General features: G+C 63.5%; 1 protein-coding gene across 4 annotated transcripts in view; it reads right to left on the bottom strand.

Annotated features, from left to right (window-relative positions):
* The window catches only part of Rxra (retinoid X receptor alpha), a 90,115-nt gene that overhangs the window by 38,294 nt on the left and 25,600 nt on the right, over window positions 1-26,221 (bottom strand). The window contains exon 1 of one of the 4 annotated variants that reach the window (XM_078048622.1): window positions 11,334-11,353. The exons of 2 other annotated variants lie outside the window; for them this stretch is intronic. The gene's annotated coding sequence lies outside the window, so the exon portion shown is untranslated. Of the gene's footprint in view, window positions 1-11,317; window positions 11,354-26,221 lie in introns of those variants that run through there. One more of the 4 variants, XM_078048624.1, reaches the window with a different exon arrangement.

Genomic DNA, 26,221 nt, shown 5'->3' with positions numbered 1-26,221 from the left:
CCCAGCAAACCCGGGTGGGGGGAGGGGCTCCACTCTGCCCCAGGGAGACAGAGCCAGCCCGAAAGGAAACCCTGCCCAGGGGAGCCCAGCAAGCGCAGGGCCAGGCCTCCCTCACCCTCACTGAGCCGTGACAAGGCCCTCACTGTGCCTTCAGTCTCCCCCCACCATGGCGCATATTGGGGGAGCCGCAGTGGCTGACCCACAGACACGGGGGTGGACAGGTGACAGGCTGTGTGGGTGCCCACAGCCCTGCCCCAAGACCACAAGAGGGGTGCTATCCACCCACCTTGAGCAGAGGTTCTTGGGGACAAGGATGGAGCAGGACAGGCAGAAGTGGACAGCCTCTTTTCAGGCTCCACCTCGCAGGCCAGCCCTCTACAGGGGAAAACCAGAGGCCATGCAGCCCCCACAGGGCCCTGACCTGGCTAACATCAGCTCAGCACCCTCTCTCGCACAGAGGCGGCCACCCCTTCCACTGGTCCCTTGGCAGGATGGCCACTGTCCACTGTCACCACCAGAGCCTCCCATCTCCCTTTAGCCCACCAGGTTCCCAGCCATCCACCCTGGGGCTGGCCAACGGCTGTCCCTGCCCAGGGCCATTACTGGAGTGCTTGGCCTCACTGACATCATCAGCGTGGGCCCCGCGAGCATGCCTGGGGGACACAGCCTGGGCCACAGGAGGGGTCTGAGAACTGGCATTTCCACCGTTTGCTCCTCTCCTGGATCTGAAGACAGCCTCACCAGAGGTGCGCACCACACGTTTCTGAACAGCCAGGGACCAGGGGGTGTGGGCTGAGGCCATGCACAGCTGGCCAGTCAAGGGCCAGCACCAGGCTGGTGCCCAGGTGACCAAAGCCCTGCCCAGGGGGCTAGAGCCAGGAACGAGCTGGCCAGGCAGCAGCACACCCACCCCCTGGGGAGGAACGGCAGCCTCCACACCAGGGAGTCCAGGGGCCCAAAACAAGCAACCTCCAAACCACAGGCAGCCCATGGAACTCACAGCCACCAGGTGCCAGGGGCCTTCAAACGTGGCTCCCAGAGCATTCGGCAGCCACCTGGCTCATCAGCACCAGGTGACAGAGAAAGGACAATGAAGTACAAGCTCACAGGTCAGAGACCAGAGGTCACGGGCATAAGACCCCCCTCTACCCAGACGCAGAAGGTAAGAGAAGTGGGCCAGGAAGCATGGCGCTCGAGCGCCTGCCACCACCCCAGAGCTGGGCACCACATGTCCCCAGGGCCTGGCCAGTCGAGGAGCCCACTGATCCCTTGCACAGTGCCGTCCTGTGGCCTAGCTGGACCTCCCAGAGAATCCACAACTGGGAAGAGGCAGGGTGTCAGCAAGAGACGGACGGCAATGGACGGGGAGGACTGTGAGGCAGACGCTGCAGGCAAGCGCCCCTACAAGGGGTCCAGAGATGCCAGGACCACACACAGCTGAAGCATGACCTGAGCCATCACGGGGAGGCAAGCCACGCCACAGGACACTGAGAATTGTAGTCCACCAAGTGGCCACAGTGACCCACGCAAGTGGGACCAGCCTGGACCAGCTCCAAAACGCTCCTTCTGAAACACACAGGCACAATACGCAAGCACGAGCCGTCCTGCTGGACACCAGACACAACGGGCACACGTTGCCCTTCCCCACACTGCAGAGGACAGGGCGAGGCGTGACCACCTGGGTGTGTCCACATGATGCCACGTCAGGGGGCAAGCCCACCTAGAAAGGTCTCTGCATCCAGTTTACAGAGGAGGACACCAAAGCCGAGCACGGCAGAGGCCTGCCAGGACCCACGCAGGGGATGAGGGCCCAGGGTGCAGACCCTGCTCCTAGGAATTTGCCAGAGAGATGTGAACCACAACACCACCTCCAAACCTAGGTCCAGGCAGGGTGCTTTGCTGCAAGAGGCCAGGGCCTTGGGATGCCTCGGGCTCACAGACACAGGTTTGGGGCAAGCCTCTCCACCACCCTGGACCGCCCAAGCAAGGGGGCAGGAACGCACCCAGAGCAGGCTCCCTGGCCACCAGCATACCAGCGCTGGTCCTGGACAAGCACGCAGGGCAAGGCCCATAGGTCGCTCCTGTGGTGGCGTGGCACATGCAGGAGAGGCTGTGAAGGCACTTAGAAGCAGGTGGCCCAGTCAAGGCCAGCGCAGTGCCCAGGCGTCCCTAACACTCTCTTATTTCCTGTTTCAGTTCCCAAGTGAAGCAGCTCCCAGACACTGCCCACAGTCCCCGCTGGAGTCCACGGCGTCCACTTGGTGCTGAGGGAAGCAAGCTGAACACTGACACACTGCAAGGGGAATTTTTAAAGGCCTGGGAAAATGAGATGGTCCTCGTTCACAAGCCGGCTGGCCACATCTGGGTTGGGTCCCTCCCCGAGCCTCCCTCAGAAAAGACACTCCATACCTGTGTGCCTCGGTTTCCCCTAGAACATGGGCACAGAAGAGGGCCCTCCAGGCCACCTGTGTGAAGGTGCATGAACACCCGACGTGGGCCTGGCACACTCACACACGCTTTTGACCTTTTACAAAAGATTGGGAACAGGCCAGGAGCCCCTGTGTCCTGCACCAGCACCCTGGCTTTGGCGAGCGCAGACCTCAGACCCGCCTCCTGCAGAGGGGCTTCCCAATAGCACCAGCCTGCCCTACCAGCCTCCCACCCAGACAGCAGCCAGGGCAGAGGCCCCAGGCAAGCCAGACATGGCCCGGCCACCCCTGGACAGCTGCAGGTGGCCCGGCCTCTGCCTGCTCCCTCCTCACAGGGAGTCCCGGCATCAGGCCTGGGAGAATGAGCCAGGGCCACGGCAGCCTTCCCATGGGTCCGCCCCACCACTTGCCCAGCCCGGGTCCTCACCTGTGATGTGGGAGAGGGTGAGACATCGGGTCTGTGAGGAGCCTGAGGTGAGCAGGGCCACTCTCCCACCCTCCCAGGGACCAGAGCCCAGGTCTGTCTTCCAGAACGTTCTGTCTGAGGAAGGGGCACTCTGGCCCAGACACTCAGGGTTCGTCAGAGGGCCCAGGGCTCCTGGCCGGAGACTCCGGCAGATGCAGGCCGGCTGTAGTTTGCTCTGAGTGGGGAGCTGACGGGCAGCCTGAGGTGGGGACAAGGGGGAACACAGCAAGGCCCCTCTCCAGCTGGGCTGAGCGTCAGCAGCCGTGACCGGGCAGAAGGCACACTCCGAGAGGGTCCCTGAGCCCAGCCCCACGCCCGCCAGACTCCCTTCACCTGCAGGCCCCAGGCCCTCCAGACTCCTCGGCCGCCCGGCCTTGACTCCACACCCAGCAGGCAAGACCCTCCCAAGCCCGGAGCCCCCAGTGCCCACCAACTCCACCCTCACCTGCCAGCCACCTGCGGTCCCCTGTGCGCCAGGCCAGGCCCCCTCCTGAGAGAGAGGCGAGAAGGTGCAGCCTCGTGGCCAGAGCAGGCGAGAGGTCCCACCACAGGGGTGGCCCCAACGGCCCCTGGCCCCCGGGCTGGGGGCGCCACAGCCCCAGGCGGTGCAGCATGGCAGCTGGGTCAGAGAGGAGCCGGGGCCGTGACAGCAGGAGGCCGGCCTCTGTGAGGTAACCGGGCACACGCCTGGAGCAAGTGGTGCTAGTGCTGGTGGCCTGAGACCCAGTTCCCCTTTCCCAGAGCCCGCCTGGCCACCACCCTCACTCAGACACCTGGGACCACACGCATCCCCCAATGGCTGAAACCAAGAGCTTCTTGGAAGAGGACAGGCCTGGCCTCATTTCCTCAATCTGAGGCACGCTGCCGCAGCCTGCCCATGGTGCAGATGGACCCTGGGCTGGCCTGACAGGCAGACCTGGGTTCCACTCTGGCTCCCCTCAGCCGGCTATGAGCAGGTCCCACAGCAGGGCTGGCCTGCTCCCACCAGCTGCAGGTGCAGCAAGGGGCCCGCTGCCAGTGGGCAGGAGCACTCCACGACCCAAATGTGCCTGTCCTTGTCCTGGCCTAGGTGGCAGTACTGAGGAAGCCCAGGCAGCTCTCACTGATGCCCACACCATGCTCCGCCCCCTCCCCTGCAAGCAGCACTCCTGGCAGTAGGCAGAGCACGCACTGGCATCTAGGTCCTGGGAAGAAGTCCTTCAGGAGGGGCCAAGGCCAGGCCCAGGAACAGGTGGGAGTGGAGCAGAGACACTGAGGGACACAGCCCACAGCTGGAGAGGATGGGCAGCACAGGACACAGTGGGCCTCTGGGCATGCTAGCAAGGGTGCTGCCTCTGCCTGGAGGGGATCTAGGAAGCCTGGGAGTGAGGAGGCCTCCCTCCAGCCACACAGGCTCATCTTCCAAGGAGCTGGATGCCTTCGTGGTCCAGCGACCAATGACCAGGGCCTGGGCCCATGGCGGGAGCAAAGCAGGGGACACAGCATATAGCCTCCAAACCCGTCTGCCCCCAGCATGCAAGGGGCTCCTTGATCCCTGTCCCTAGGAGGTCCGAGGCCATGCAGGGCACTTCCTGCCTGTCCACTGGCACTGGGGACGGGCTGCTGAGATGTCACCAGAGCTGGAGGGGAACTAGAAGTCTCCCATGGTAGCACCCTCACATCTCACACCCGTCCTAAAACCCTCCCACTGGCAGCTCCAGAGAGGGAGGACAGGCTGTCCTGGACATGGACGGCGCTGCCTGGCTTGAGCATGTGCAAGCCCCGCTGGCCACCACAGCCAAGATGCCAGCACTGACTGGCAGGCAGGATGCAGCACGGCTCCCTGACTCTTACAGAAAAGGACCAGAGTAGCCTCAGCCCAGCCTGGCAGCCAACAGCAGCCCTGCTGAGCCCCTGCGCACGCCCTCACCACACTGCCCCCAGCATGCCCTGCACTCGGCCACACAGCTACTCGAACCACTCCAGAAACCTCAGCCCCACGGTCCACGCTCTGCCACATGCTGGGCTTGCATCCACCACAGCCTCCAAGCCCACTCTGCAGCACAGGGCACCCACGTCCCAAGAGGCTTCCCTCTCACCCTGGGCCCAGCACATGGAGCAGGTGCCGGGATGCCCACCCAGGCTGGGCTGGAGGACGGCGAGGGAGGCCCCTGGGCTACCTATACAGTAGAGGACGTCCAAGATCTGGCTCTCGGGTAGGAAAAGAGCATTTCTCGTGCTCGTATCTGGGGGCTATGTGCACGTTATTTTCACATAGTGACACGACTCCTGAAACCTGACTTCAGCAAGACCCTGGCCAGAACATCCCCCGGCTACTGCTGCACCCCTGTCTGCTGGCTTCCCCATTCCTCTTTCAACATGACAGCTCCCTGCTCATCTGATTCGTGTCCAGGACCACACCTGGACGAGCTCACAGATGGATGAGGGCAGGAAGTCCCGCCTGGATCCACAATCATAGCCGGCCCACCTCATCCTTGTCCAGGCCCATCAAAGGCTTTATTCCCAAGAGGGAAGCCATGCAAACTCACCTGTGGTGGGTGGCTCACCATGATCCCCAGATCCTCCCAGCCACCTGAGGGCCTGGCCAGGGCAGGTTAGGTGGAGGTGGGTGGTCCTGCAGGACACTCTTGGCCAGCATATCAGCACATAGGTCCATATACACCCAAGTCTCAGTGCTGGGAAACTGTAACTCTTCCGTCTTGGTGGTCGGGGAGATGGAGGTGCTCAATACCCCCTCCCACTGCCCCACAAGCTTGGCCTCAGCCCTCCAGGTGATGGGGGTCCATGACTGTGGGACTACCGCTCAGAGCCAGCAGACTCTCCTCCTGCCTCAACTGGGCCCAGTGCTGGGTCCTGGGCATGTTCCAATCTGCATCAGGCTCCTGCAGATCCCCAAAATGACCCCACCTAGCCTCATCCAGCCCTGATAGGGATGGTCATGGATGAGAAGCCCCACCCTGGACTCCACAGGGTGAGTCCAGCTGACAGCTGTGTGGCCTTAGTTGGGGCTCTAGGGCAATAAAGCCTGGTCACTCAACCCCTGCAAGGTCCACCTGTGGGTGCTGACACCTGGGAAAGCCTCTGGCAGGCCCCACACTCAGACAAATCCACCTCGTGTGTGTCCTGCCTCTGTGCACATACAGAAGCCACGTCTGCGTGGATCACATGTGGCCTGAGACCCAGGCCACACAGGCCTGCACCTGGCCCAGCCCCTGCCAGACCCTGCAGCCAGGGTTCACCAGCCAGCCCTACCTGCAGCAGGCCCAGCCAAAAGCACCCTCACCCCTGCCAAGCACCAAGCCATGCCCAGTGAGCGAGCACGGGGCACAACTGTGAACAACCTGCCGGGCAGCAGCGAGCAGACCAGCCTAGACCAGCTCCTGGCCATCTCTGCCCAGCACAGCAGCACCACCACACTGGAATCTCAAAGTCAGTCATGGAGAAGTGCCAAAAAATGCCCGTGTCAGTGCCCACCCAGCCTCAGCCCCATGCCACACCCCCTGCACGCCATGGTACCAGCTTCCCCATCCACAACTAGAGAGACGAGGCCTGAGTCCCATCGCTCTCCTCTCACAGCCGTGGATCCCACAGACCTACAGTTCCCATGGAGCACAGGGGCCTGTCTGGCCTCTAGTAGGCCTGGTCAGTCCAGCAAATCCAACATGGCAGCTTGGAAGCCACCCGGGTATGGGCCTTGCTTCTTGTGTCTGCAGGCCTGTCTTTTCTCTCCCACCAGCTGACCTGGGCCTGCCCAGCACCCAAAACGTGCCCCTAGGAGGCACCACCTGCCCTACCCCAGGCCCCACTGGCCTCTCGGGCCTCAGCCTTCCAGCCAAGGTGCTGGAGGCTAAGCCTGGGCCCTGGCCAGAGCCCTCTGCACTCAGTCAAAAGCAAACACACATGCACCACCCAAATCTCAGCTTCCCCCCTCCCCCGCACAGCCAAGTGAGCGAGCAGTGGGCAGGGGAGAGGGGCGAGGGGCAGAGGCCACCCGGGCTGAACCAGGCCTTGCAGCCCCACCTTGGCTCACATCCTAGTAGGGAGTGTGTGCACAAGAGTGGGGAAGGTCTCCACAGAGACCAGGGGGCCATGCACAGGCCCGGCTAACCAACCAAAGCCCTGGGCCAGGGAGAGGGTGAGGAGGAGTGCTGGGGAGGGCTTTGTGACCACCCAAGAGCCTCTGATGGAAGACGCTTCCCAGGAGCAAGCCTGCCTCTGGTGTCCCCCTCCAGCTGAGCAGCCCCACCCAGGGGCTGCATGGGCTTCCCCCAGGGGGCCCATGCCAGGAGGCACCGCTCCTGAGCACCTACCAAGTAGGGCCTGGGACAGACTGGGCACTTCTGTCCACAGAAGTCCCAGGGTCAGGGCTAACTCGCAGCAGAGCTGCTGCTCAGAGCCCTGCCCAGGCAGCTGGAGGACACAGGTGGAGTGGGGGAACCCCACCCCGCTCACCAAGGCTCTCTAGCCAGCACTCCTTCCCCAGGGGGCCCTGTGCCACAGTGGTGGCACATCGGCTGTGGCACCTAGCCCTGACCAGTCTCTACGGTGCATGAGTCCCTCTCAGCCCCAGGTCTGGCCCTGGGCATGCAGGTTCACCCCGCCCAGGTCGAGCCCCAGAGACACCTCCTCTGAGAGGCCTTCCCTGCCCGCTAGACAGCAGAAGACCTGGAGGGCTCCAGTGCCCACAGACCTTCCAGCCACCAGTGCTGGTACACCCTGCTTCCCATGACCACCCAGCCCCACAGCCTGACCTGGCCACGCAGGCCCCTGTTCAACTCCTGCCAAGCTGTGGGCAGCCAGCAAGCCTCGGCACGTCAGCCTGCAGCGAGGCCTGCCACCCCCATTCCCGGGATCCACATGACTCACGGGCCTGGCACGCCACCTCCGGCCAGCACTGAGGGCGGCCGCCTGAGCCCTCACCTGCCTGGGCTTGACGCCGGCAGACAGTGGCAGAGCCAGGGCCAGGCTTGGCCCAGCAGGCAGCAAGACGGGCCATGGGAACCTGGTCCTGACACCCTGGGGCCAGCCAGGCCCTGCACCACAGAGGGGTCATGCTCAGGCGGGGGGCCCAGGACACTGTGAGGCTGGTGTCCTGACCCTGAATCTCCAACAGCCTTTGAGAGTCCTTCAGCTGCTCCACCCCCAAAGGGAGAGCTGCCCAGGGGCTCCACAGGAACCCCTAGAGCCAGGCCCTGGACCTGCTGCCCGTGCCATCAGCCCACAAGAAGGCCGAGCTTCACCCGGGAGTCCAGGAGGCCCCTGTCCCTCACAGGCTACAGCAGCCAGGACTCAGAGCTCCACATCTGCTGGGCCAGGGCTGAGGTCTCTCCACCTGTAACCAGGTCCCGTCCACCTCCCAGGAACGAGGGACACCAGGAGTAGGGGCAAGGCCTGCCAGCTTCTGGGGGGACAGCCAAACCTGGAGTCACAGTCCAAAGTGGCCTCTTACACAGAACACACACAAAACTAAGTCCCAGAACCAGAGGGAGCACTTTGGAGCTCATCGTCCACAGATGCCCAGTCTCCCCCACAGAGCCCAGGCCACGGGCCACTGGGGCAGACCTGGACATCCCCAGCTCATGTCCAGTCATAGTTCCTCCTGACCCTGGGCCCTGGACCCATGGACAGCACGGAAGCCATCCAAGATGCCAGGAGTGCCTCGTCCCTGTACTGGGCATGCTCTGGGCGGCCTGTCCCCGCCTCCCATGGCCAGTCACTGCCTATAGCCCTCCTTCGTCCACCCACAGGTGCACAAAGCACCTGTCCCCTCACACATCATCACTGCCCAGAGACAGCAGGAACCGTGGGGGCAGGTAGGCCTGGTTCTCTGGGAGGGCGTGGCAAGCCACAGAGGGTGGGGACAGTCCTCACCCAGCACCTGCGAGGGAAGGGTCTGAAGGAGAAGTCAAGTGCCAGGAGAAACACACCAGGCGAGGACAAGCAGGTCCAACAGGGAACAGCATGACGTCAGTCCTGCTGTGCAGAGGTGGGGCAGGGAGGGGCAGTAAGGCTGCAGGAGCCAGGCAGGCCCCCGCCCAGTGACTAGAGCCCCCAGGACAGCAGGTGAGAAACTGGACAGACTCAGGGCTGCCGACAGCCACAGACGCAGCAGGGGGAGTCAAGTCCCCACCAGGGACAGAGCACAGCCTCTCTTCCGGGCACGGAAGGAGCAGAACGATCTGAGTCTAGGAAACAAAACAAAGTCTCAGCCAAGGACAAGGACAGCGCCCCACCCCCGCTCTCCTGGCACCCCCTGTGGCCAGCCGGAGGCACCTCAGCTCCCAGAACCAGGGGGAGCACTTTGGAGGCCATCGTCCACAGATGCCCAGTCTCCCCAACAGAGCCCAGTTCCAGCTGCCCAGGGAGTGGCCAGGCCTGGCCAGCACAGTGCAGGGTCAAACTCCCACCACCTCCATGTCACTCTGAGACTTCAACAGAGTCTGGGGCCCAGGGTCCTAAGTCTGGCAAGGGTGACCTCAGATCTGTGTCAGGACTGCTCCTTGGGCATGAGGCCAGTCCCTTGGGAACAGGGACAGGGCCTATCTCTGGGGACCCTGAAGCCTGACCCTGAGCAAATAAAACAGCCATCCTCCACACTTCCCCCAAGGCTGCCTCTTGGACTCTCCTTCTTCCAGACAGAGGGCCGAAACTGCCTCCCTCAAGTGGCGAGAGCTAGCGGCCTGAAGGGGGGACAGGGTCCCATGTACAGCACCCGCGGCCAGCCAGGCTCCCCAACGCCAGCCCCGCCAATGAGAACACGTCTCTCCCAAGGGACAGCCCCAGCCCACAGTGCACCCTGGGACCTCAGAGCCCACCTGCCCTGCTGCCCCCCAGCCTGGCCCACAGCCAGGTGCCAGCTTCCGACTGGGCCTGCTCCTGATCCCATCACCGTCTGTGCAACCCTGGTCACCTCCCAGGGCTGGGCTCTCTGTGGCTGTCGCTCCAGGACAGCACCAGGGACAGGCCCAGGGTCAGCCAACTCAGCTGATGGAGAGGGGAGCCCTGGCTCAGCTCCAGCAGGGCCTTGCCCGAGATCCCCTGGCTGACTCTCACATCAGCACACAGACAGAGGGAGAGGGAGGGTCAGACACCTCCATGACCTCCCCACATCCCCAGAAGAATCAGGGGGTCCTCACTCCCCAAGACCCCACACAAGGAGAAGGCTCTCATGCACTCGGGAGCCTCTAAGGCCTGAGGTGGAGGCCCCAGCTCCCCTGAGGGCCTGGGTACCTTGGTCTTGGTCCTGGCACTCATGTGGTCAGAGGCTGGCAGCTCGGGCAGGGCAGGGCTCCACCAGAATGACCTGGGAGATGCCCAGCCAAGCCCACTGGGACCTGGACACCCCTAGGAAAGCCACTACCCTGAGCATGCTCCACCCTCAACGAGGGGACCACAACCAGGAACAGCACCTACTGAGAGAGGACCCATCACACACGGCCCACGGCCAGCAGCAGCCTCACAGGTGAACCAGCTGGGCACTCCCATGACCACAGAAGGGAGCAGGTCAGGGGGAGCCAATGCCTCTGGCAGGTGAGGCCAGGACCAGCCACGGAGAACAGGCCCTGCTGGCTCCACTCACATGAGGGCCAAGAGCTGACCGCAGGGAATGCTCCAGTAACAAGAGGTGGGGAAGCCGCTCTGAGGGTTGACGGGGACAGGGGAGAGCCTCTGGGAGCCAGTGGGATGTCCCAGATCCATTCCACAAGACGTCACCCCGCCGCCCAGGAAGACCTGTGCATGCGTTACCTAGTCACCCCCACGCACAGCCACGTTCCCAGCCACCAGAGGCCTCTCCTGCACTCCAGCTCCATCCGAGGGCCCCTGGAGAGAGCACAGGGGCCCACCAAGGTCTCCACTCTGCTGTTGGCATGGGCCATACCCCCAAGCCTGCCCCTCGGTCAGCAGGTGAGGACATGTCATCAGCGTGACACAGGCGGGCAGCCAGCTCAGTCCCATGGATGCCCCTGTGACCCCAGTGCTGGCTGGAAGCAGTAACTCCTCATGCACTCAGAGCCCCCAGAAACAAGAGCAGGCTCCTGACACTCGGGAAGCTACCTTGGCTGCTCGGTTCGAAAGCAGGGAGGCCGGGGCCCTGTCCCCCACTGGGTTCCAAATACCCGGCCTCCAGAGGCTAGGCAAGACTCCACAGGGTCCCTGCTCCCCAATGCCAGCCCCTCACTAGCCCAAGGCTGCTGGCCATAGGAGGACCTGGCTCACGGGCCAGGCCTAGAATAGGGAAGGTGCCCAGTGGGAGGGCATGAGGCCAGGACACAAGCTCAGCTGGATCCCGCAGTGCCCAGCCATCAGGCCAGCCTGCCAGCGTGCTCAAGCAGCCACTACAAGGAAACAGACGTGCCCTCACCCACCCAGAAACCCAGCACCCTCACCCCGGGATGCCCAGCCAGCAGGTCCCTGCTGCTACCTCCCCGATGCTGCACCTCTCACTGGTCTCAGCTGCAAGGGGCCAGGGTCCATCCCCCACACTTGGGCATCTCCAGATAACAAAAGGCATCTGCCCAGTGCCCCATCTTCCACCTGCAAATGCAGCAGGGCGAGGGCCAGCACGGGACCCTCAGACGCAGCAGACCCCGCCCTGTGACCTCACAACATGAACCTCACTCGGCTCTTTCAAAATGCTACAAGCACTGCCTTCTTTGTCCAGAGGAATGAGAGGCTCAGAGACAAGCGCACCCTGCCCAAGGCCACCAGCTGGTCAGTGGCAGGTCAGATCATGAGCCCAAGGCTGCCTGGGCACAATGTGCAAGGGGAGGGTGTGCAGGGAGCAGCCGACGGGGAGATACAGGGGACGGGGAGAAGAGATACCAAAGGAGGGGGAGGCTGGGCAGGCGGAGGCGGGAGATGCCGGGAGGTCCAGGGAGCTGTGGAAGGGCAACAGCAGAGCCAGGCCAGGCCAGCCACCTCGGGCTAGCAGGGCAGCAGTGGGGCTGAGGTCAGGGCACTGGCAGCAGCCCTGCTCCCAGAGATGGTGAGGACACAGACAGGAGGGTGCAGCCCAGGACATGGGCACACACAGCACAGCCCCTGGGCAGGCACCGGCCTCCTGTGGGCGTCCCAACACAAGACAGGGCCCGCAGGGCCAGCAGGCTGGGGCAGCACAGCCCAGGCAGAGGCTGCCTGCCCGCTGCTCACTTGGGACCCCAAGTCTCCGAGACGCCCTGGTTCTCTTCTGCAGCAGCAGGAGGGGTTTGGGGACCCCTCACTTCCTCCAACACCAGTGGCAGGGGGCTGGTCCTACCACAGACCCCAATTTTGATAGAAACCCCAAATCTGAGTTCCACTTTTGCTTTAAAGACGAGCGGGTACCAATAAACGCTGTTCTCTCGCTGCACAAGGAGGAAAGGCCAGGTCAGCGGTGAGCACCAGCAGCACTATGCAGGGTGGGTGGACACAGATCGGGTCTCCCCAGCGTCTGTGACAGAGCTGTGGTGTGATGCCGTGGAAGGTGTAGGATTCTTCTAGATCTCATCCTGCCGCAAAGTCCCTCAGACCCCTCCCAATCTGAGCTGGCAGCCCCCCAGCCCTGTGCCCACCTGCTGGGCACCCCAGGCCCACCTCCATGTCTTCCCTGGGAAAGGAGCCCACTGACCCAGCGCTGCTCATCCCCTAACTCTAGCCAGGCCCCCTATCCCAGCAGTCTCTGGCAGGCCCTGAGATAAACAGCGTTGGTTCTGGGCTTGGGCCAGGACTGCCTGGGACCCTCTGCTGCCCCGTGGGTCAAGCTTCCCAGTGTACCCTGGGGCAGCTGGCTCCAGAGATCCTGAAGGAGTGGAGGACCACTGGGGACCCTGCCTTCCCCTGAGACTCGCCCGTCTCCCATGCTCGGGGGCCTCTTGGCTCTGGAGGCAGCCGGGCAACAGGCCAAGCCTGTTCCTCACCAGCGCTCCCCACAGGCACCTGCCCCTGGCCCTACCCACTCCCCGCCCAGCCTGGGTCATTCCAGGAATGGCCAGGTTCCTGCCCCTAGCCTTGAACATACTGTTCCCTGGGCCTGAAACTCGGCCGCCTCCTGGCTGGCTCCCACCTGTCTCCCTGACCCACACCCCTCCAGGAAGCCACGCAGGCCTCACCTCCTCCTTCCACTCCTGAAGGCACAGCCCACCGGCTCACCCAAGGCCACCAAGGCCTGTGGGCTCCTGAGGGAGCGAGGCCCCGATTGGCTCTCCGTGGCATGCAGGTCATCTGGGCTTGGCCCAGAGAAGGTGCCAAATACAGACGTGCTGACCAGCAGGACGGGGAGGGGTGGAGAGCTAGGACAGTGAGCACGGGCTGCAGAATACGCCAGGAGGCTGCGTGGCACCCCACCGAGTAGGCACGCATTCTAGGAGACACGGGCGGTGCCCCAAGGCACTGACCCCAGGCAGGCTGCACCGCCTCTTGCCTCTCGGAGCCCTGGTTTCCTCTTCTGCAAAGAGCTGTCAGCTAAGGAGGAAGTGGCTGGAAACCGAGGTCTGGACTCCCGTGCTTCCTAGACCACCGCCTGCCCACCTCCTGCAAAGCTGCTCCCCTCTGGGCTGCTGGGCGCCACCCCAGCTCTGCACCCGCCTCGAGGCCTGTGTGGCCTGCTCTGCTCTCCTGATGGGGGGGGATGGGGGAATGGGGGACAGACACCCCCAGGGCTTCAGCCAGAGCCTGCAGCACGCTGCACAGGACCTCCAGGCTCACCCTGCCCCACAGGAGGGTGGCCTGAGATTCACTCCCTCCGGGCCAGCAAGGGGTCAGTGCCACTCCCACAGACAGCCAGGCACCACCCGCACTGTGGAAGTGGACACAAGACTGCAAGGCTGGCCTCTGCTGGCCCACGCCCACACGTGGTGATACTGATTGCTGGCCCCTGCTCTACAGGTGCCACAGGCAGCAACCTGGGTTCCAGTCCCAGCCACACTGCATGGCTGTCCTCAGAAAGGGGACAACATCCTTGACTATGGTTCCAGGAGGCTGTGAGGACTGAGAGCCCATGGACGGTGGCCTGCACACACACTCAGCACTCACAAATTGGACATCAGCCCCGCCCCCTCCCTGCCCCGGGGCCAGCAGGCAGATAAGCAAGGCCCTGCCAGGACACCATCCAAGTTGGACAGAAAGACAGCATTCTCCAGAGCTCCCAGAGCCACCCTGCGGAGACGCAGCAGGAAGGAGGGCTTCCTGGGGGAGGCCCACTCACCCCAGCCACGCACAGGAGGCTCCCACAGCAAGAGGGTGGGCAGCACACAGATTCAGGGGCCCAGCACCATGGGCAAGGAGAGCAGGTCCAGAGCCCGCCCACCACCTCTTGGCCCAGGACCCCAGCAAGTGCCGTCAGCTCCCTGGGCTGCAGTGTCCACACCTGGAGGGTGGCCAGGAAGCCTTGGAACCCTCGGGGCAGCTGGGACACAGTAAGCTGAGGGAGCCCACCCATCCGCCAGAGGCAGGCAGGCACCGGCCATGGTTCCTGGCACACAGCTGCCACTCAGGCACCGAGAGCCCCTTAGTGGCCACTGTCTTCCCACTGCTGTCACTCCTCTCCCCAGCCCTGACCACCACAGCCTCCCCCTTACCAGACAGCATGCTCCCGACACCCCTCCTCACAGCCCCGGCCCTGCGACCACCACGCTGTGTGCCCAGACCAGGCCCATTGCCCTCTCTGGGCTCCTGCTTCCTCCTCTGTAAGCGACTGGTCTCCAGGGCCCCTCCCAGCTGACAAGGGACGGATGCCACAGCCCCGCAAGGCTTGGCCTCGGGTTCCCAGAACCCCAGGGTCCCACCCAGCAGAGTCCCAGCAGCACCTTGGCTGGAGGGTGTTCCTGAGTCCTCTGGGCCAGATTCCAGCAGGTCCACCACTAGCTCTGTACCCTGGCCAGATCCGGCAGCTTCCATGGGCTACTGGGCTAGGGCCACACAGCTCGGGGGGCACAGCGGGACCCACTAGGGTGCATACACGAGCCCCACCCCACATTCTGATGTGCAGGATCCCAGAAAGCAGGGCCTGCAGGGTCCCTCACCTGGACACAGTTCCCTTGCCCACCAGCCATGTGCCCAGGGGTCACTGGCCTCTCCAGAGCCTCTGCAACTTCCTCTAAACACCAAACACAGCAGCCTCTGTGCCCTCCTCTGTGACAGGGAGGGTCCCAGGGTTCTTTGTGAGTGGCGGTCTGGACTGTGGAGATGATGGATGCTCCCTGCAAACACCCTGGCCACTCTGCCCTCATAGGGTGGTTCCAGGCACCAGACCCCTCCAGCCCAAGGAAGAGGGACACCGCTGGCTGCTGCCTGAGACATCCACATCCCACCATCGCCCACACCCGGTCGGCACTGCAAGGGCCCCTCCCAGCCCTGCCCTGGCCACGCTGGCCAGCGGGGCACCCTCTTCAGACAGCTCTGCCTCTAGGCCCCTCGCTCCTTCCTGCTCAAAGTCACAAGCTCTGAGTTCCAGCCCCACCCTCACTCCTGGCCAAGCCTCGTGCCCCCTCCGTAAAGGGAAGTGCCAAGGATCATGTGGGCCCACCATCACGTCACCCTGCCCTGGCGTCAGGACCTCCGCCAGTGGCCCTACAGGGTGGGGGGTGGGCAGCCCCCCTGCCGTCGCAGCCAGGGAAACGAGGCCCAGGCACCCCACGAGGGAGGCCAGGCCAGGCCTGGCACCCAGACGCCTGACGCCCAGTCCTGTGACGGGCTGGCAGGGCGTTGGGAAACGCTGCACCTATTTCGACACCACCGCCGCGTCAGACGGGTTTCAACATGCTGCGGCGCCCAGGAAGGACCAAGCCCCACCACGCACCCTCCACATGAGGGAAGACAGGCCGGCACAGCACTCCTGCCTGCCACTGCCACCACAACCTGGGGACAAGCAGGGACGAGGCAGGAAGGCCACTCCAAAGCCTGCTCGCCAGGCCTGACACCTGGTCGTGGGCCCAGTGACCCGACGCCTGCTCCCAGTGCCAGCGCAGCTCTCAGATGTGGGGGGAGAGGCCCTGCCCACCTGCCCCCGGCTCAGGGGAGACCACACTGCAGAAAGAGCCAGCGTCCTGGGAGCCTGGGCCTCCTGGGACACCACAGGAGATATTCGGCTCGTGGCTCCCAACCTAGCTGCCCGAAGCAGCCCTGAGCCACGGCCAGGGAGCCTCCACTGCGCAGGCCCGGGGCACACGGCCACCCTGCTCACGGGCAGGACTGCCCACGCACGGCAGCCCACAGGACTTCAGCAAATTCTACTCAAAAATAGTAGCCAACTGCCACTCCAGGGCAGCCCTGGCATCAGGGGCTCACAGCAGCCCCACCAGATAACGAGGAAAACTGATGCCCAGCAAGGCCAAGGGACCCTTCCCAGGCCACACTGGGAGGAGCAGGAGAGTGAGGACTCCACCTGGCCCCCCATCCCAGGTCCCCCACCCAGCAGGAAGAAGCCCCTGGTCACAGGGTGTGAGGGGGAGGTGGGATCGACTCCGGGTATACATCCTTGCTGGGGTGCTCTCCACCATGTGTCCCTGGGCATGGGGCCATCTGCCTGCCAGCCCAGGACCCCACCACTCAGCTGACCTCAGCACCAGCAGGCCCCCCCATCCCCATCTTCAGCTCAAGAAACTGAGGCAGGTCCCCTGCCCAGAACTGACCCCTTCCCAGGCCTCTTCCACAGGCCCGCCAGCTGCAGCTGCACTCGGGCCATGTCCCTCAGGTGGACCAGCTGAGAAGTGGCAGCCCCTCCCTGCCGACCACCCATCTCCTGGGGTGACAGCAGCACCCACTTTGTTGGCAGTGTTGTCTCCATAGTGAGGGCACCCTATGCCACTGTGCCCATGCTGCTGCCAGCCCAGGCTCTCGGGGTCTGTGCTCAGCCATGTAAAGCACCCCTAGGGGAAGCTCTGCTCGCCCCCGGCTTGCCCAGGTGCCCGCCACACAGTGAGCTCCAGGCAAGCACTTCTGTCCAGGAGTCCCCAGCCACCACCACGCCAACCAGGCACAGCCGACTCTCCGACAGCTTGGGAGTGACCAGGCAGGATGGCAGAGGGGTCACCTGCAATCAGCTCTGAGCCCTAAAGGCTGCAGCACAAAGGCACAGACTCCCCAAAACAGGAGGCAGCTGCAAGCCCTCCGTCAAGTGTGGACCTGGGGACCCAGCAGGGTCCAGAGAAGGCCTGTCCTTGTCCAGTGGAGGTGATGCCCCAGCCTGGCCCCAGGAGGGAAGGGACTTTCCTAAGGTCACTCAGTCAGCAAGGGACACAGCAGAAGGGGGGCTGCACCTGGAACCCTGGCCCATGATATCTAACCCAGGGCCATGAGGCTGGAGGGGACAGAGGGGCTGGGGCTATGGGAGGCTCACAGGGACCAGGTAGATAGGCCCAAGAGCCCTCACAGGATGGGGACCACCACCTCGTACATAGCACAGACACACACAGTCCACATGCCTGATTCCTTGCTCTGCCTCTCCAGAACTTTCTGTGGCCCAACTCGCACCCAGCAGGGGTCATCACCTTTACTGCACTGCCGGGGCCATCTGGCCTAGGAGGGAACTTCCACCAAAGCATAGGGACAGGCAGAGTGGAGCACCCAATCTTCCCAGAAGGGGACCTCGGGCCACAGAACTGGCACCTCCTCATGGGGACAGGAGGCAAGAGAAAGTGTCCATCAGGGAATGAGTAGGGCCATCTTCCCTCACTGGGTAGAGGCCTCTCCAGGGATGTCAGGTGGCATGACACCCAACAACTCCAGACAAGGAATGGAGTGATAATTGGAACTGTGGGTCCCCTTCCCCACTGGGAAGGCCTTTCCCCTCCCCTGCAGAAGGCAGAAATCATTCCCAGAGTGGCTCAGTGCCCCACCCATTGCAGCCAAGCTCCCTGGGCAGCCCCAGCCGGCAGCCCCCACTTTGCACCCTGGCACCTCCATGCAGGGCAGCTGTGCTGGGCTGGTAACAAGCTGCAGATGGTACAGAAGGGGGACTGCACCTGGAACCCCGGCCCATGATGTCCAAACTGGAACCATGAGGCTGGAGGGGACAGAGGGTCCTCCCCCCAGAGTCTGCAGCAAGGCAGGGCCTCAGCCCAGTGGAGCTCTGGGAACCACTGGCTTGGTGAGCAGCTGTGCAGGGTCAGCACAAAACTACTGCCATGTCGTGCCAGGAGACAGGTCAGGCAGGCTGGAGTAGGACAGGCACCCAGAGAAGGCATAAGGGGCTGCCAGGCACCCGGGCACTGCCCCCCAGTGCTTCCACCCAAGGGAGAGCTCAGGTGCAGAGGAGGTCTCCGTGCTTCTTGGAGTGCACCAGTGTCCAGCCCAACCAGGTGCAGGGGCAGGTCAAGGCCTGAGGGGTGGCATACTGCACAGCCCAGGAGGAGAGGTCACTAGCCCTCCTGATGCCATCTCCAAGGGGCTGGTTCCAGGACAGCTCAGTTTCTACGCCTGTAACACAGGATCGTGATACTGCAGGACATAAACAGGCCTCTGGTGGGTCAGGACTCTGTGGGGACACGGGATAACGAACACAGGAGAGGTGCTCTCCTGCTCCCTGCTGGGCACCCTCTGTCAGGAGGAAGCCCCCTTGTTTAGTGCCCACGCTGCTCTGAAGATCAAGTCAAATCACAAATGTGGGACAGCAGGTGGGCAGAGGGGAAGCAGTGATGGCCAAAATCAGACAGGGCAGGGAATGACTGACAGTGACATGGGCTTATTTGGGGGACTGATGGAAATGATCCCAAATCCCAAGACTGGTACCAGCTCATGAATACAGTAAAAAGCACCGAATTCACCTAACAGCCAATATTATGGTATGTGACTCGTATCTAACCAATCAAAGAATGAGCCTCGTGCTGGGGAAAGGCTGAGCTGCCCACTAGGGACCTGAGATGCCCGCTGGAAGGCAGACCTGTGAAACGCCAATGCCCCCCAGCGAGAACGGGGGAGGGAGGGACTGCGATGCAGCCTGCTGCTGCTCTCCCACCACGGGCACCCGGTGAGACCCCGGCTTCTGCACAGCGTTCAGACTCCGTCCGTGGGCGCCTGGAATTTACAGGTGGCTGTGAGCTGTCTGGGGGCTTCCACTTGGCCAACAATGGCAGATGGGAAAGGAAGGCCTTCTGTGGACAGCTCCTGGGACCCTCCCCACCAGCACCACGGCTCGGCTCAGGGCTCTGTTCCTGGAAGCAGGAAGTTCAGGCTGTGGAGATGGTTCCTCCAGCTCTACCCGCTCGGCACCAGGAGGCCCAGGCGCTTCCTCCCTCCCAGCCCCCTCCAGGCCCTGCCAGGCTGGCCCTGCCTGCCTGCTCCTCCTGGGGATGGGCCCAGGGCAGGGGCTGCCAGTGGTGCTGAGGAGGGGACCCCTTCTGCTCCTGCCAGGAACCCACCTCGGGCCACTGTGCCACTGGCACTGATGTAATGACGGAATAAGTTCCAGATGTGCTCGGGAGACGGGAGCAGCCAGCACCCTGCTGAGGAAGCTAGGAAGGCAGATCACGTGCGATTTCTGAGCCCCTGCCAAGCCTGCTGGACCAGGAGCGGGTGGCCGCGCGGCAGCAGAGGAAGAGGCTCCTCCTGGGCTTGCAGGAGACCACCCAGTGGTGCAGGATAGAGAAGCCCTCCCTGAGTCGCACAGCCAACAAGCCTGGACAGAGCCTGGAGCCCCCGCCCAGCTTCTCTTCTGTCCCCAGAGACAGAGCTCTCCCAGGTTGTCACTGAGGCACTGTGGGCTGGCCTGAGAGATGCCAGTAAAACACCAGCCCCTAGCCCCAAAAGGAGGAGGGTGTTGTGTAGGTGGCTCCTAGACAGCACACACAACCCGACAGCCCAGAGACACCCCAGGCTCACTCCACCTGACCCCTGACCTGCTGCTGCTGGGGAGCCACACCCTGCAGCCAGCCCCAGCACCGCCGGGCTTCTCTGCCCACCAAATAAGCCCCTCAGCCCAGGACCCCTACCCAACGGCAGGCAGACCCGCAGAGGGGTGCACGTGGAGGGCTCCCTCCGGCCCTCATATCTCCCTTTCCATGCGGTTCCCTACCAGCTGACCCACCACTTCACTGCCCGGTCGCTGGGAGCTGGCCCTGGCCAGTTATACACCCCACCATCCTGACTCAAGCCCACTAAGGGACAAGCTGGGACCCTAGCCAATAAACAGGAGCAACTGGACTTGGGACAGACCTATTTCCAGCCCCTCTACCCAGCACAGCCTCAGCCCCATCCAGCCCACAAGAGCTAAGGCCAGCAGGAAGAGTAGCGGGCCCACCGCAGGGTCCACAAGGAGACATGTGGGCAAACCACGGGTGAGCCTTCCCCTGGACATGTCCTGGGCTCCTTCCCTGGCACAGCTGTCCTTGTGGACCCACCCAGTCCAGGCAGAGCGGGCATTCTCCCCGGGCATGCCCAGTCCCGGCAGCACCCGCTCAGCTCACCCACCTGGGCACCTGTTTCCCCCCGCATGGACACACCTGGTGGGGTGAGGGGCTGCCGTCCAGGTGGGGGTGGGGGTGGGGGTGTGGCCCTGAGCCTCACTCTCACCTGCAGTGCAGGAGCAGTGGGCAGATTTGGCGGGGGTACCAGAGGAGCTGTCTGGCAGCCAGGTGTGCGGTAGCCCAGAGCACAAGCAGAGGCCACAAGCCCAACCACCACCTCCCACCAACACCGGCACCCAGTTACAGTCCCACCCAGAATTCAGTCTTTGCCATGGGATACACGTCCTGAACACAGGGTCCTGCTTCTCCCTTGCAGGGTGACCCTGGACAAGGCACAGCCCTCTCCAGCCCACTTCCACAAACCCAAGAGGGAGGGATGTGACATCTTGGTCTATAACACTCACAGTCAGGGCCATGGCTAGGCCCCGGCCCACCAGCCAATGCTGGGAACCCAGCAGGGACAACAAAGGCAGGGCTGCACCCAGCCCCACAGAGGGTCTCCCACTGCCGCACAGTTGCCAACCCTGCCCCTGCCTGGCCAGGCCGGCCTAGATGGGCCACCTCCCCTAAACCACACCCCAGCAGGCCTGCAGGGCCAGGCTAGCCAGGCCAGTCACAGTGAAGACCTGTGCTCAGTCCTTGGTGTGGGGCAGAACACGGGCACAGGTGGCTGTCCTTGTGCTGCCAGGATCCCGAGGCTTTGCCACGTGCCACACTGGGCCCTCCTGGAGCATAGTGTGGCCGGCCAGCCCCAGCACACACTGCCCTGCAGAAGAGGGCGGGGAGCCCCACAGCACAGGCTCACGCGGGTCTACGGGGCCACCAGGGCTGTTCTCAGACGGCACCACGAGGTTCGAAATTAGCTGATTCAGTGGACACCAGGTCGCCTCTCCCCTCACACAAGGAAGGAACCAGGGAAGCAGGGGGCACTCCTGAACCCCAATAGCCCTGTCACCCACCAGGCTAGGAGGGGACAGAACATGATGAGGTCTCCACCACCCACTGGCCTGTGGCCACTTCCTAGGTCACACCCATCACCAGGGACACGGTGGCCCCCGGAAGAGTCCCTGTCCCACAGGAAGAACAGGACAAGACAGGAGCGCCACACCCCCTCAGAGCTGACCTTCGGGCCCTCACCCGGCTGCTGCTGCTTTTCCCTCCTGCGGAGTCTTACTGTATGGCCCAGACTGTCCTTGAACTACGTTCCCTGGCCCAGGCTCCCAAGCAGCTGGGACAGACCCAGCTTTCCCAAGCTCCTGCCTGGAAGACAGGGTGAGAGAAAGGGGCTCGAGCTCTGCAGAGCCTCCCCAGCCCCAAGTAACCACAGAGGATTTGCCAGAATGGATCTCAGAGGCCAGCATGGAGCCCAGCACAGAGCCCAGGACCCCTGCTGGGAGGGGGCACCAAGGGCCCCTGCTGAGAGGGGGCACCCCTCCTCCTCTGAGCCACCAGCCTGGCCTAGCCACCCTGTGTTCTCCCTGGCACAAGCTGGCCACAGAAAGTGGGGGTGGGAGGGCCAGGCTCCAGAGTGGACCCTGGGCTGGCCTCCGGCAGGACCCTGTGTCTCCCCCGCTAGGACCACAGTATGTGCCCCAGGCCTTTGAAGCAGGGTAGGACCTGAGTGGCTCCAGGGCTCAGCTCTGTGCCTGGTGCAGTGCCGACATTGGGACGGGGGACCCAGCCCCCCGGGCAGGTGCTGCGCCGTGGAGCACCCAGGTACTCACCTCACGAGTCCCACAAGCCCTGGCTGGGCGGCTCCAGGGATCCCAGGGGCCACAGAGGGGGCTCAGGGGCGACCAACCTCAAACAGACCACCGAAAGCATGGGGCCTGGGGCACAAGGGGAGGTGGGCAGGCGAGCTCTAAGGGCCCCCACCACCTGGGGGGTGACACATGGGGTGGGCAAGCAGCCAGGGGAGGGACAGTCAGGGCAGACCCAGAGCCAGCAAGAGGACAGCCGACTGTCCTGCACAGAGGCCTCAATTCACCATTTGAGACATGAGAGCTTTAGAAAAAATCTCTAAGTTCCTGTCTGGATGCACCACAGGACCTGGAGAAAGTTCCAGAATGGGTCAGTTGGTGAGTGAATTAGCGAAACGCTCAGTCTTCACCTGGTAAGTCAGACGGCGGGGCACGTGGGAAAGCCCAAAATGAGGGCAAAGGAGGATCGTCCACCAGAGAAACTCCCGAGCAGGGTGAGAGGCAGGGCCTGCCCATCCGGAGCAGCCACCAGCCAGGCAGGCAGGGGAGGCTTCCCCGAGGGAGGCCCCACTGAAGCCCCCTTCCCCCAGGCTTACCAAACTCCTCAGGGGCTCCCAGGCCCTGGGCAGGGGAAAGGTGGGTCCGTCCAGGGCTTGGGGTCACCAGGGTCCCCATCCTGCACCGGCACACAGGCAGGCCTCAGTGGGCTCTGCCTGCCTGAGGGATAAACACCTGCCCGGGGCCCACCCCAGCCTCAGCCAGCGTCCACCCTCCAGCCCAGGTGACCTCCTGAGGCCTTGGCCTGCCTGGGGGCACCCCCCTCAGGAGATTCCAGTCAGACTGCTTTCTCAACGGCCCCAGGGAAGGCCCCACAGCCAGAGAGCTCCAAACCTAGGCAGAGCAGTTGGGGCCTCACGGTCCAGGAGTACACCTGTTTCAAAGGACCTTCAACTGGCCCAAGGGTGATGAATGGACACAGCAGGGCACTGGATGAGGGGCCTGGCACAGCGGGGTCTGGCCTCTCTTCTGTAATAGCAACCCTACAGAAGGGGAAACTAAGGCTCCGGGAGGGGACAGCCTGGCCTGAGGCCACAGACCAGGCACCTGGAGAGGGAACTGGAGCCCAGGACTCCCTCTCTCTGGAAGGCAGTGCAATCCTGTGAGCAGCAAGGTGGGAACCAGGAAGGAACTACAGCTTCCTGCCCACTCTGCCCACCCCAGCATCTGAAGCCAGGTCCCCTGCTCCAGGACCACAGCCTCACTCTGTCGGACACCTGGCCCAGCGCTCCAGGCCCCAGCAAGACTATCAAGGGCAGCTGGCAGCTCCAAGGTCCTGGCTGGGGCCCTGGGCTATCCCAGGCAAGATGATATAAAAGCAGGGGCCTCAGATAAGGACCTGGGCTCCCAGGCCTGTGCTTCCTCAGTCCCACAGAACCAAGGCACAGCCAGGGTGCCTACTTCTGCCAGGACTGGGCCACCTGCCTGAGAAGCATATGGACCCACACTGAGGTGACCACCCGGATTCCCTGACCAGCCCGATAGCCCCAGCCTGAGGACCCCAGGCAGCTCCAGGGCATCTGCTGGCTCCCGGTGGGGTGAGGAAAGCCAGGCCTGCCCAGAGCCACTGGTTTGTCTAGTACAAAGGGATGAGGGGCAAGGCACACAGGGAAATGGGTAGGGGGCCTGGGCCAGTGCCAACGACCTTCATGTGGGGCTCTCCCAGGGCAGGATAGGGTCTGCAAGAGCCCACAGCCATCCCATCAGGCCCCCCAGCTCATTCTGCACTCCAGAGCCCAGGCAGGCCCAATGTTCTGGGATTTCACTATTTATTCAGCAGTGAGTGAGGGTCTTTCTCTACCCACCCAGGAAAACACAACCCAGGCCCACTAGTTTAGGAGAGTGGCCGGCTGCCTTCTCCTGGGTCTCCCCAGCCCAGCACCCTCCCGCTCTAGACAGACAAGACTGTGTCTGGCGCCCCATGAAGGCCATGCACGAGGAGCACCAGGGGTAGGGGAGCTGGGGAGCCCTGGGGAGGCAGGCGCTGCAGACAGGGGCACGCGGGAAGGGAAGGGAAGGTGCCGTGGCCGGCACACTACGGCCAGACCAGGCGTACTCCAGAGCGTCAGAGTCACCGCAAGTGGCAGGCTATGAGAGCTGGCACCTCAGGACACCAGCCAGGAAGTCCTGCCCTGCCTCAGTTTCCCTACCAGCACCATGACAGCAGTGGCCCTGTCCTCACAGACCGCCTAGCCCGCCAGGTTCCACACACAGCAGCTGGCTCTACTGCCCTCCACCCTACACCTGGGCCCCTCTCCTCCTAAGTTCCTTGTGCCCTGCCCCAACATGGCAGCTACCCAGGAACACTCAATAAATGTTCGCTGGACTCTGCTGACCTTCCCCCCCATGGGCAGGGACATGGGGCTTAATGGAAACCTCCCACCTCCTGGAGCTTTGAGACTCCTGGCCAGTTCCCACGGGGCTCCACCTGCTCCTCTCCTTCTCCAGCCTCTGGGGCACACTGGAACCCCAGCCCTCCCCAGAGCCCGTGACAGCAAATCCAGGGCCTGGGGCCCTCTGCCCATGGCCTTCACAGCCCACCCTAGTGGCCTCTCACTCTCATGCACGTGGGCCCGCCAGCATTCTCAAGGCCGCCACCCCCTGCCTGGCACTGCTGACACTCGGGGACAAGAGGGGAGGGCCAGCGCTGCCCTGTCAGAACAGCACCCAAACAGAAGCCTGGGAGCAGGGGCCAGCGCCTAGAGAACTCGGGAACGGGACCTTGTCGGCTCCAAGAAGAGCACTCCTGGCTCCCCAGCACCCACCCCCCCGCGAGCCCAGGCCCTGTAGGGCCTCCGAGGGCTGCCACCTCAGCTCGACTGCCCCACCCAGGCCAGGGAGGCCTTCTGCCCACACCCTGTGTCGCCCTCACCCACCGACAGCCTCAGAGGGGCCAGCAGCAGCCCAACTGGCCTGGTGCCCAGCTCCCGGCCGTCAGATGCTGAGCAGGTAGAACTGGCCACTTCAGCTCTGACCAGCAGAGGGGCTCACACCTGGCTCCGTCCTGGCGTGCCATCACAGCCCTGGTAGAACTGGCCTCCGGCCTCGCACCCTCGGAAGCAGCAGCCTCAGTTGGGCAGGCCATCAGTGTCTGTCTGAAAACACCCGGGTGTCACCTCACTCCACCTGCACTCAGACCCAAGACACCAGCTGGCTCTCTGCCCTCCACCCGACTCCTGGCTGCACCTGGGCCCCTCTCCACCTAAGTGGACCTTCACCTCTGGTGTTCCACAGGGTGCCATTGCAGGTGGGCACCCCCAGGCAGCTCCCCACCTCCTCTCTTCTGGGGGTGAGCCACAAACCACCCCACAGTCTCATCCCAGGTCAGGGCAGGTTGAAGGCTGTCAGAGCAAGGCGGAGAAGAGCCAGGGCCACACCAGTTTTCTAAGAACAGAGATCTGCCCCAGGGGCCCTTTCTGCTGTTCTGGTGTAGGATCCTGAAGGAAGGTTCTGGCTAACAGCACCCACTTCCAGCCAGGTAGGGAGGATGATTCCTACCAAAGAGCCACCCTTTCTGCTCGGGACTCCTATATACTGACCCCTTAGCCTGCGACTCTGGCCTCCACCCTGACAGTCCCCACCGACAGTCCTCCATGGGGTATGGTATCCACGGTCCTTGTAGACCACTGAGGTCCCTGACTGCACAGCCACAGGAGGGGCCCGTGACCCAGCCCTGCACCCCCTTTCCCAGGAGCCTGCGAGGCGCCGGGGCGGCAGGCAGAGGCTGCCCAGCTGCTGGCTCGCTGGGCAGTGAACTCTGGCCAGGTTTCTGCTCCTGGTTCTGGAAGGGCTCTCGGTCCCTCCGGGCAGGAACCAAACCTGTCCAACCGCCCGGGAAGCTGCAGCGCCTGGCGACTATCTGCTCATCGCATTTCTCAACCGCATGGAGCAGGCAATTGCGACAGGCATGCAGACAGATAAGGAGCCGTGTGGGCTGGGTGGGCTTGGGGGCGTGGCCGGGCTTTGTTTTGCTTTGCTTCACTTTGCTTTGTTTCCGCCCAGGGCTGAGCTCCTGCCTCCCCAGCCCCGCTCAGGGGCCTCGGAGCTTCCTGGGGGTGCTGCGCTGCTGGGCTCTGGGAAGGAGGCAGGGTGAGAAGGCCCAGGCAGGCCTCCTATCAGAGCATCTGGGTGGTGGCTGAGCAGGCCCCAGGCAGGGTGAGGCCAGCAGGGCGGAGGCCCACACCTGGGAAA

The sequence above is a fragment of the Ictidomys tridecemlineatus genome, chromosome 4 (genome assembly GCF_052094955.1).
Source record: "Ictidomys tridecemlineatus isolate mIctTri1 chromosome 4, mIctTri1.hap1, whole genome shotgun sequence".
In the NCBI taxonomy this organism is placed as follows: Eukaryota; Metazoa; Chordata; class Mammalia; order Rodentia; family Sciuridae; genus Ictidomys; species Ictidomys tridecemlineatus.
The sequence above is the reverse complement of the archived record's forward strand: the minus strand, read 5'-3'. Positions and strand labels throughout refer to the sequence as shown.